The following is an 8,052-nucleotide window of genomic DNA, read 5'->3' on the forward strand; positions in this document are numbered from 1 at the left end:
AGAGATACCCCCTACCTATGACCTTTTCTTGTAACAGGAGAGCCTGGCTTCTAATACAGAGGCCGAGATTGCAGAGCTGAGGGCATGGTGGCACCTATGCAGCAGTGCTACCTTTATTTAACACAGAGTTGATGCTGAATAAAGTGGACTGCAACACCCTCCTGGGGAAACTGGGAGTGTTCACATCAGGCAAAGAAGGAAGGTAGTGCCAAAGAGTTACAGAACTACACCGAGGACAGAGTTGGAGGAGAATCAAAGAATAAATCTCCGGGTATTCTGGGAACCTGAAAACCTTTCATGCAAACTTTATGGATGAGCTGTGTGGGGGGAGAAATAAAGGAAGAAGTGGCTCCAAAGGTTAGCTGAGTAATCAGGGCAGTAATTAACCTTATCTTGCCTCTCTTGCCCTAGTCCAAATATTTGCCTTGGATGAATTTAGCAGTTCTTCATAAATACCTGAGATGGTCATCATCCTCTCTCCATTTTTTTTTAATAGAGGAAGAAGCAGAAAGACAGATCAGTCATTTTACCTAAGGTCAAAGAGCTAGCAAATGCTCAAAAATGAATTGAATGAACCACTGCCCTGCACTTCTCTTTAGGAAGTGTGCACAGATGTGGAGAGAAAGTATTCCTAAGGACGCCAAATGGAATCCACGTCGGAATGACTGGGTTAGAGCAGCCATTGAAGGAATGCAGAGGAATAGATGAACACACAGATACCACACAGAAAGAGCTCTCAGACCTTGCCTTTTCCAATGGTAGTTCACAAATAAGAAAAACCAACTGCCTAATTAATTATTTGATAACTTGTCGTTAGATCCACAAACATCTACTGAGTGGAATGGACTTCTGGGTCTCTGGGAATCACACGACAAACAAAGCCAGCAAGTTTGTGGTCATGGAGGATATATTCTACCAGGAATAACTTGACAATAAGCAAATAACATTTTCAAATGCCAAGTATCAGTTATTTATGTGATGAAAATAAAGATAAAAGTGATAGAGAATGAGGCCTGGTTACACAGACTAATATTCAAGAAAACCCTCTCTAACCCTCTCTAAGGAACAGTTTTATGTATGGTGGAGAACTCTATTCTGTCACCTATTGCAGAGCCTGAGGCCCTTAATATGTTTTGGTTAGATGATTTAATAAAATAATTGAAAGGAAGGAGTTAAATATTTACAAAACAAGTAGATTAGTACATGTAATAAGCAAAGTTTTAGAATCCAGACTAATAAGAAGTAATCTATCCTCAGAAGACCCATGAAAATACCCCTGGGGACAATTACATAGAAATACCTTGAGAAGAGAATGAGTTTGCCATACTTGAAGAATGCATTGCCCAAAGAGTGTAAGAAAATGAAGACAGATAGGTAAACAGAGCCCATGCTCAAGGAAATAAAATCAGAGCTATAAACAGAGCCCGTGTCCAAGGCCTTGGACACTAGCAGAGTTTAACTGTAAAGTTTTAAGTCAAACAGTTATATGGCAAACATTATATTTTAAACATGGTCACTATGACTGATGGGTGAAAGAAAACTGCAGCATTGTGAGCACAAAAATGAAGTACTAAATAAAGGAACAGTGATTCTGTTCTCATCTATCAATGCAGAGATAGAGTTCACAACACTAGGTTTGCTGAAGGGCAAGAATACCTGGAAAGGAAATACATATCCAATTATCTCTAGAACAATGAGGATCACTATAAGACTGTACATTGATGAATTAAAAATAAAAACAAGTGGAAAACAAGCTTTACAGATCTTAGAAGTTTTGTTTGAGATGCAGTGCTGAAATGCATGTTAGAAATCCAGGAGAAGCGCTGGAGATCTGGATCCTGGGTGAGCAGCATGCACTGCTCTTGTGGCGGACACAGCACTGCCTGTAAACTCTGGAAGCTCCAGCTCTTAGGAGTCTTCTGCCCTCTTCTGGATGCCACTGGCACCTGCACTCACACGTGCACACACCCACACACAGACAAATGCAAATATTTAAAAATAAGATGAATATTTTGAGAAAACTGTTTATAAAGAAAATGTTAAAGCAAGATTTCAGTCTATGTATGAGGGAAAATGATGGAACTGATAACACATATGCACACACACAAAGAATGAGAGAGAGAGAGAGAGAGAGAGAGAGAGAGAGAGAGAGAGAGAGTATGCGCTTAATAGTGATACTTCAAAGGCTTCCTGAAGAAAAGCAGAAAGCTGAGAGCAGCCATAGAATCACTTTGTTTTCATTTTATGTGATGAAATGACTTCATTGCCTGAGCATATCTTTCAAATATGAAATATGGTAGGCATTGGGCTAGATATATACAGTTGCAAAATCTAATAAAACAGTTTTGAAAGTTGTACAGAAAAATGGGCTGTAGTAACATTTTTTCAATCTGTTGTGAGGGCGGGGAACAAATAAAGAATTAAATGTTAGCCGAAATGCATGTTAGTTGCAATTGTTCTTTCTACTTGTCTATCCATCCCATTTTCTTCACCCCCAGCTGAGTTTTTATGCATTTCTTGAAGAAATGGTTGATGTGTGCCTTACTTAGGGTTTTTATTGCTGTGAAGAGACATCATGAGCATAGCAACTCTTGTAATGAAAATAATTAAGGGGGCTTGCTCACAGTTTCCGAAGTTTAGTTCATTATCATCATGACAAGGAGCATGGTTGCATGCAGGCAGTTGTGGTGGAGGAGGAGCAGCTGAGAGCTCTACATCTTGCAGGTAACAGGAAGTTGACTGAGACAATGGGCGGTATCTTGAGCATAGGAACCCTCAAAGGCCACCCCCACAGTGACATCCTTTCTCCAAGGCTATACTCTCCCCAACAAAATCACATCTCCTAATAGTGCCACTCCCTATGAAATCATGGGGACCAATTACATTTCATCTACCACAATGTGACTTGAGAAACCTGGCAAATAAGTAATTACATTTTCTAGGGTGAGTAGCACAGGTCATGAAGTCAATGTCCCATAATCATAATTCTTTGTCTCTACACATACAAACAAAACTTCAGTTGGCAGGGATCTACTCATCAAACTTAGAAAATATAATTTGACTTTTTGATTATTTTTTTTTGAGAGGGTTTCTCTATGTAGTCCAAACTCCCCTTGAACTCAAGACCTCCTTCCCTGACCTTCTGAATAATGGACTACAAATGTGTACCACAGCTGTGCTGGATTTAAGTTCTCCTTTGAATATTGCTAAACATTGTGACTTGAAGGGCCTAGAGAAGGCTGTGGAAGTTCCATGGTTCTTTCTAGATAGCAATATCCAACCAAAATCAATGCTAACCCATAGCTCTTGAGTAATAGAGAAGGCAATTGGTCCAGAGGGGTTTCGTCAGCAAAATGACTTTCTTTTGGGGTCTTAAAGGCTTTCTTGGAGCATGATTTTCTGGCAGGACATATTTTTGACATTCCTGACTATCAATCAAGTCTGATTCAAGAGTACCAGGCCTATTTTGAAAAACTATCTGATGTTAATCACCGTAGGTAATACCTGACACAACAGAGTCTGGTTATGGATGCCTCTCGAATAATGAGTAGTGCCCCTACAGATGTGCAAACTAAATTTTTTTTTTTTTTTTTTTTTTTTTTGAGACAGGGTTTCTCTGTGGTTTTGGAGCCTGTCCTGGAACTAGCTCTTGTAGACCAGGCTGGTCTTGAACTCACACAGATCTGCCTGCCTCTGCCTCCCTAGTGCTGGGATTAAAGGCGTGCGCCACCACCGCCCGGCGTGCAAACTAAATGTTAAGTATTACTTAAGAGGTAGGCAGCCAGCTCAGCAAATTCTCTCTGACAGTCTGTTTACAGTTCTCAGCACAGTGAGTTTAGAGTCAGCTGGCTATTACACCCTTAGCTTCTGCAGCATTGGGCAGAGCCAGTAGATGGTGGTCTTAAGTCGCAAGTTGCTCATCGTCTAACCCTGTGAGCACGGGAAATGACTGCAGCACTTCACATGTCCAAATCCTCTTTTCTATTTATCAGTGCTGTAAACTGGAAGGAGGTAGCATAGGAGTCCTTTCTAAACTGGCCTGTTAATTGCTTTCTAGAATCACATGTTGCTTTTGAAAACATAAAATTCATCACGGTACTTCAAAATCATGCAGTGATTTACCGGACCCAATACAAATGCTTTTATTGCTTGTGTTTTCTCTAAAGATGAAATAGGTTTTCAATTTCTGAGATAGGAGCTTGCTTATTGGGATTCTGAAAAACCAACTTGATACTGCAAGGCCTAACTATGACGTCTACTTAGCTTCCCTTATTGTTAAATGTACTTTAGAGATTCAGTGGCAGTTGTATTACAATGCCTTGTAATTATGCATACTGGCTAGAATTAAAGCCTTTGGAAATTAATTTTGAGTTGAAATATTAAATGAAGTAGAATGTTTTATCATAATGGCATAATTTAAAACTAACTAAAAATAGCATTAATAATAATCATGATTACTCTCATTTCATTAAAAGAAGAGATTTAGCACTAAATTATTAAATGATCAAATTTACGGTACCCAAGTTAGTAAAGATTTTGTAGGAGTGTAAATCATGTGACATGATTTCTGTCCAGTGACTATAGCAAATTAGTCACTAGAGTAAATTCTCAAAGGTGTTAATAATATAAACAGTTCAGTGTAGGAAGCATTGGTAAAGTGATACATCCTTGGACCTTCAACTATTACATTAGTTTTTATTCCAGCAGTGTCTTCTGTAAGTGCAACAAATGAAAGTCGGGATGGACAATTACACTTGAACAACAGAAAATGTTACATTTTTCTCTTCTCTAAGCCCTCGGTTTATGAGCCATGCTCCCTGCTTCTGCACATTAACCTTCCTGCACTGTTAATGGAACAACCTTCGGTTTCACTCTGAAGTCATTCTGTGTCCTAAGCAGCATGTATGTTTTTTGAGGTTTATTTATTTTTATCTTGTGTATAAGTGTTTTGCCTGCATGTGCATGATATGTATACACAGTGGTCAGAGGGATGTTGGACCCTTGGAACTGGAGTTTTAGACATTGTGAACCCCCAGGTTAGTGCTGGGAATCAAACCTGGGTCCTCTAGAAGAGTAACCAGTTCTTTTAACCACTGGGCCATCTCTCCAGCCCCTGTTTCTCATTTCTTTATTAAATCTCAGATCAGTTCAACTGGAGAAAATTCTACAAACTAAAAGACTAGGGAACAAGAAATAACACCTTGAAGTCATCTTTATATCTATATAATATGTTATGTTTAATATTTTATATATATCTACATATATACTATTTTCATAATTGAATTATCTATAATTCACCTGATCTCAAAAGAAAAAAATACCAATCTCTTGAGCCTTGAAGGTAGTACTGGTAATCATGGGCAGGGGATTGGTTTGTTTGTTCTATGCTTGTTAAGGAAAGTTTTAAGTAATAGACATTTTGTTGTCTGGATGTACTATAGACTTCTACTTAGTGTTGTTGAATGTCTCCTTCAAGAGACATGATTTTTAGTATCTGATACATATTTTGAAAAGTTATCAGAGCTGAGAATTTGCAAAATCCCATAAGGTTACAACTGATTGGTACAGGAGTAAAAGTGGTGTGACTTGGGCCAGGCATGGTTGAGCACGCCTTTAATCTCAGGACTCTGGAGGCAGGGCTGGCAGATCTCTGTGAGTTCAAGGCTAGCCTGGCCTACAAAGCAAGTTCTAGGATAGCCAGAGTCACATAGTAAAACTTTGTATTGAACACACACACACACACACACACACACACACACACACACACACGGTGAAAAACCCCGGCAGTCTGTTCTTCACAGAGCTGTGGAATATCAGTAACAAAGTGTCATTTATATATCATGTTTATGAAAATGTGTTCCATGCTGTGTGATTGAAATAATACAATCAGCATATCTATAGTCTCATTATACCAATGGATAGTTTTGTATATTTGGGGAAGCTATGAATTTAAGAGCTGACCTATCCCTTAGAGAGCCATGTGCCATTCTGAAATATTTAACTAGACTCCAGAGTTACAGACATCTAAAAACAGCTATAGACTCATTAGTATTGTTTGAGTAACTCCTTTGGCTTTTATGTTACTCGGGAAATAGGAAATCATAACATCATAAATAGTATTAATCTGAATACATCGATGTAGCCAGGGCAATTTTAAGCCAATCATTTCTCATTAGGTTGATGTTAGTAAAACTTCTTATTCAGATAAGGTTTTTTTTTTCTTTTCATTTTTCTTCTTTTGAGTAGTCAGTAATCAATGAAGTGTAGTAAGTTGAGCAAATTGGGGCTGAGGTGTCTCAGGCTGGCTTTATTCTCAGCTATAAATTACAGAGGCTTTGTAACTGCTTGACACCGCTCTTGAATCAAAAATATCACCTCAGATTTTTATTTTTCTGTTCAGGTTGAATGACTGGCATTAAGGGTTGGTGGGGCTACAGAGAGGGGGAACCAGATCAAGTGAAGACCCAACCTCCTGTAATTCAAGATTAGAACCACTCTCTCAGATTTCAAACTGATTTATATTTTAACTGTTGATTATCTGAAGTGGAAACTAATAGAATCTTAATCAGCTAGCATCTTCTTTCATCAATTTTTTTTTCATTCCAAATTATAATTTAGCAATTTAAAATTTTTAAATTCTCTTCTATGTGTCCTCTATTGACAATGAGTTGCACTCTGGATTTTATTTTGTTTTTCATCTTCAAGACAATGAGGTGTGACTAAAATTGCCTGCTTTTGAAACTTCAAATCTCTGCCTTTGCTCCCCAGGAAAGCCAGTGTCTGCTGTGAAAAGGTACCTCAGTGTTTTGAGCACTAGCCTTTTGTAAGCAGACATGAGAGTTACCAATGGGCGATGGTAAGGAAAGAGCACAGCCCTGGGCAGCTCTGGATAGGTGGACAAATGAGAGTCCTGTAGCATGATTAATAAAAACCCAAAGGCAGAAATCAGGGCTCAACTTGAAGGTCAGAAAAGCAAAACAGCCAGGCACCGACTCTCACCTCTTTCTACCTCAGTCTGAAATGGTGATCCTGCCTCCAGGAATCTCAGAATGAGACTGTGTAAGAGCTGCCTCCTCCCATCTTACATTCCTCTCTAGTGCTGGGATTAAAGGCGTGCACCACTACTGCCCTGGTTCTATTGCAAGCTAGTGTGGCTACTGGGATTAAAGGTGTGTGTCACCACTGCCTGGTTTGTAAGTCTAACCAGTGTGTCTGTTTTACTCTCTGAACTCTGAACTTTCAAGCTTTATTTATTAAAATACAAATGAAATAACACTACAGGTCCTGTGCTATTATCCTGTAGTTTTGGTGACAGTTCATGACAGAATGAGGTGGACTCTGTTTCTTAGATGGGATTAGAAGAAATCAGAAAAGTAATTAACACATGAAGCACCAAATAGGAAATACTACTATGCACAGCGGCGTTCCACACTTGGTTGAGTTCACGATTGGGCCGTTGGTGCCAGAACAATAATTGCTGTGTCATACGGGAAGAATTATTAGACAGCAGTATTTGGAGACTTGACAAAGAAGCAATATTAAATGATATTAGGGAACTGTTTCTTAAAAGGGGGGTTGATTTCAAATTTTAATAGAATATTTAAAGAAATATGCAGTCTTCCTATGACAATTTAGTAGCTGTTTTTTATTAGTGAAAGTATGCCTGTGTGTGCAATCATGATGTTGACAACCACACTGGCCTTCTATGGAAACTATGATCAAGCTATATTGCTGCATGTGTTTTCATTCTCTTCTTGGGTATATGACATGATGCCCAGTATTAAAACAGTATCCATAAAATGCTAATAGTGAAATTTGGAGCTCAAGATAATTCATTATGTATTATTTCAAAACAACTAACCAATACATATATTTTTTCAAACAAAATAATTTGCATTTTATTTATTTTTTCCGTTTATTTATTTATTAAAGATTTCTGTCTTTTCCCCGCCACCACCTCCCATTTCCCTCCTCCTCCCCCAACCAAGTTCCCCTCCCTTGTCAGCCCATAGAGCTATCAAGGTTCCCTGCCCTGTGGGAAGTCCAAGGACC

This window comes from Microtus ochrogaster, linkage group LG1, assembly GCF_000317375.1.
Source record: "Microtus ochrogaster isolate Prairie Vole_2 linkage group LG1, MicOch1.0, whole genome shotgun sequence".
In the NCBI taxonomy this organism is placed as follows: domain Eukaryota; kingdom Metazoa; phylum Chordata; class Mammalia; order Rodentia; family Cricetidae; genus Microtus; species Microtus ochrogaster.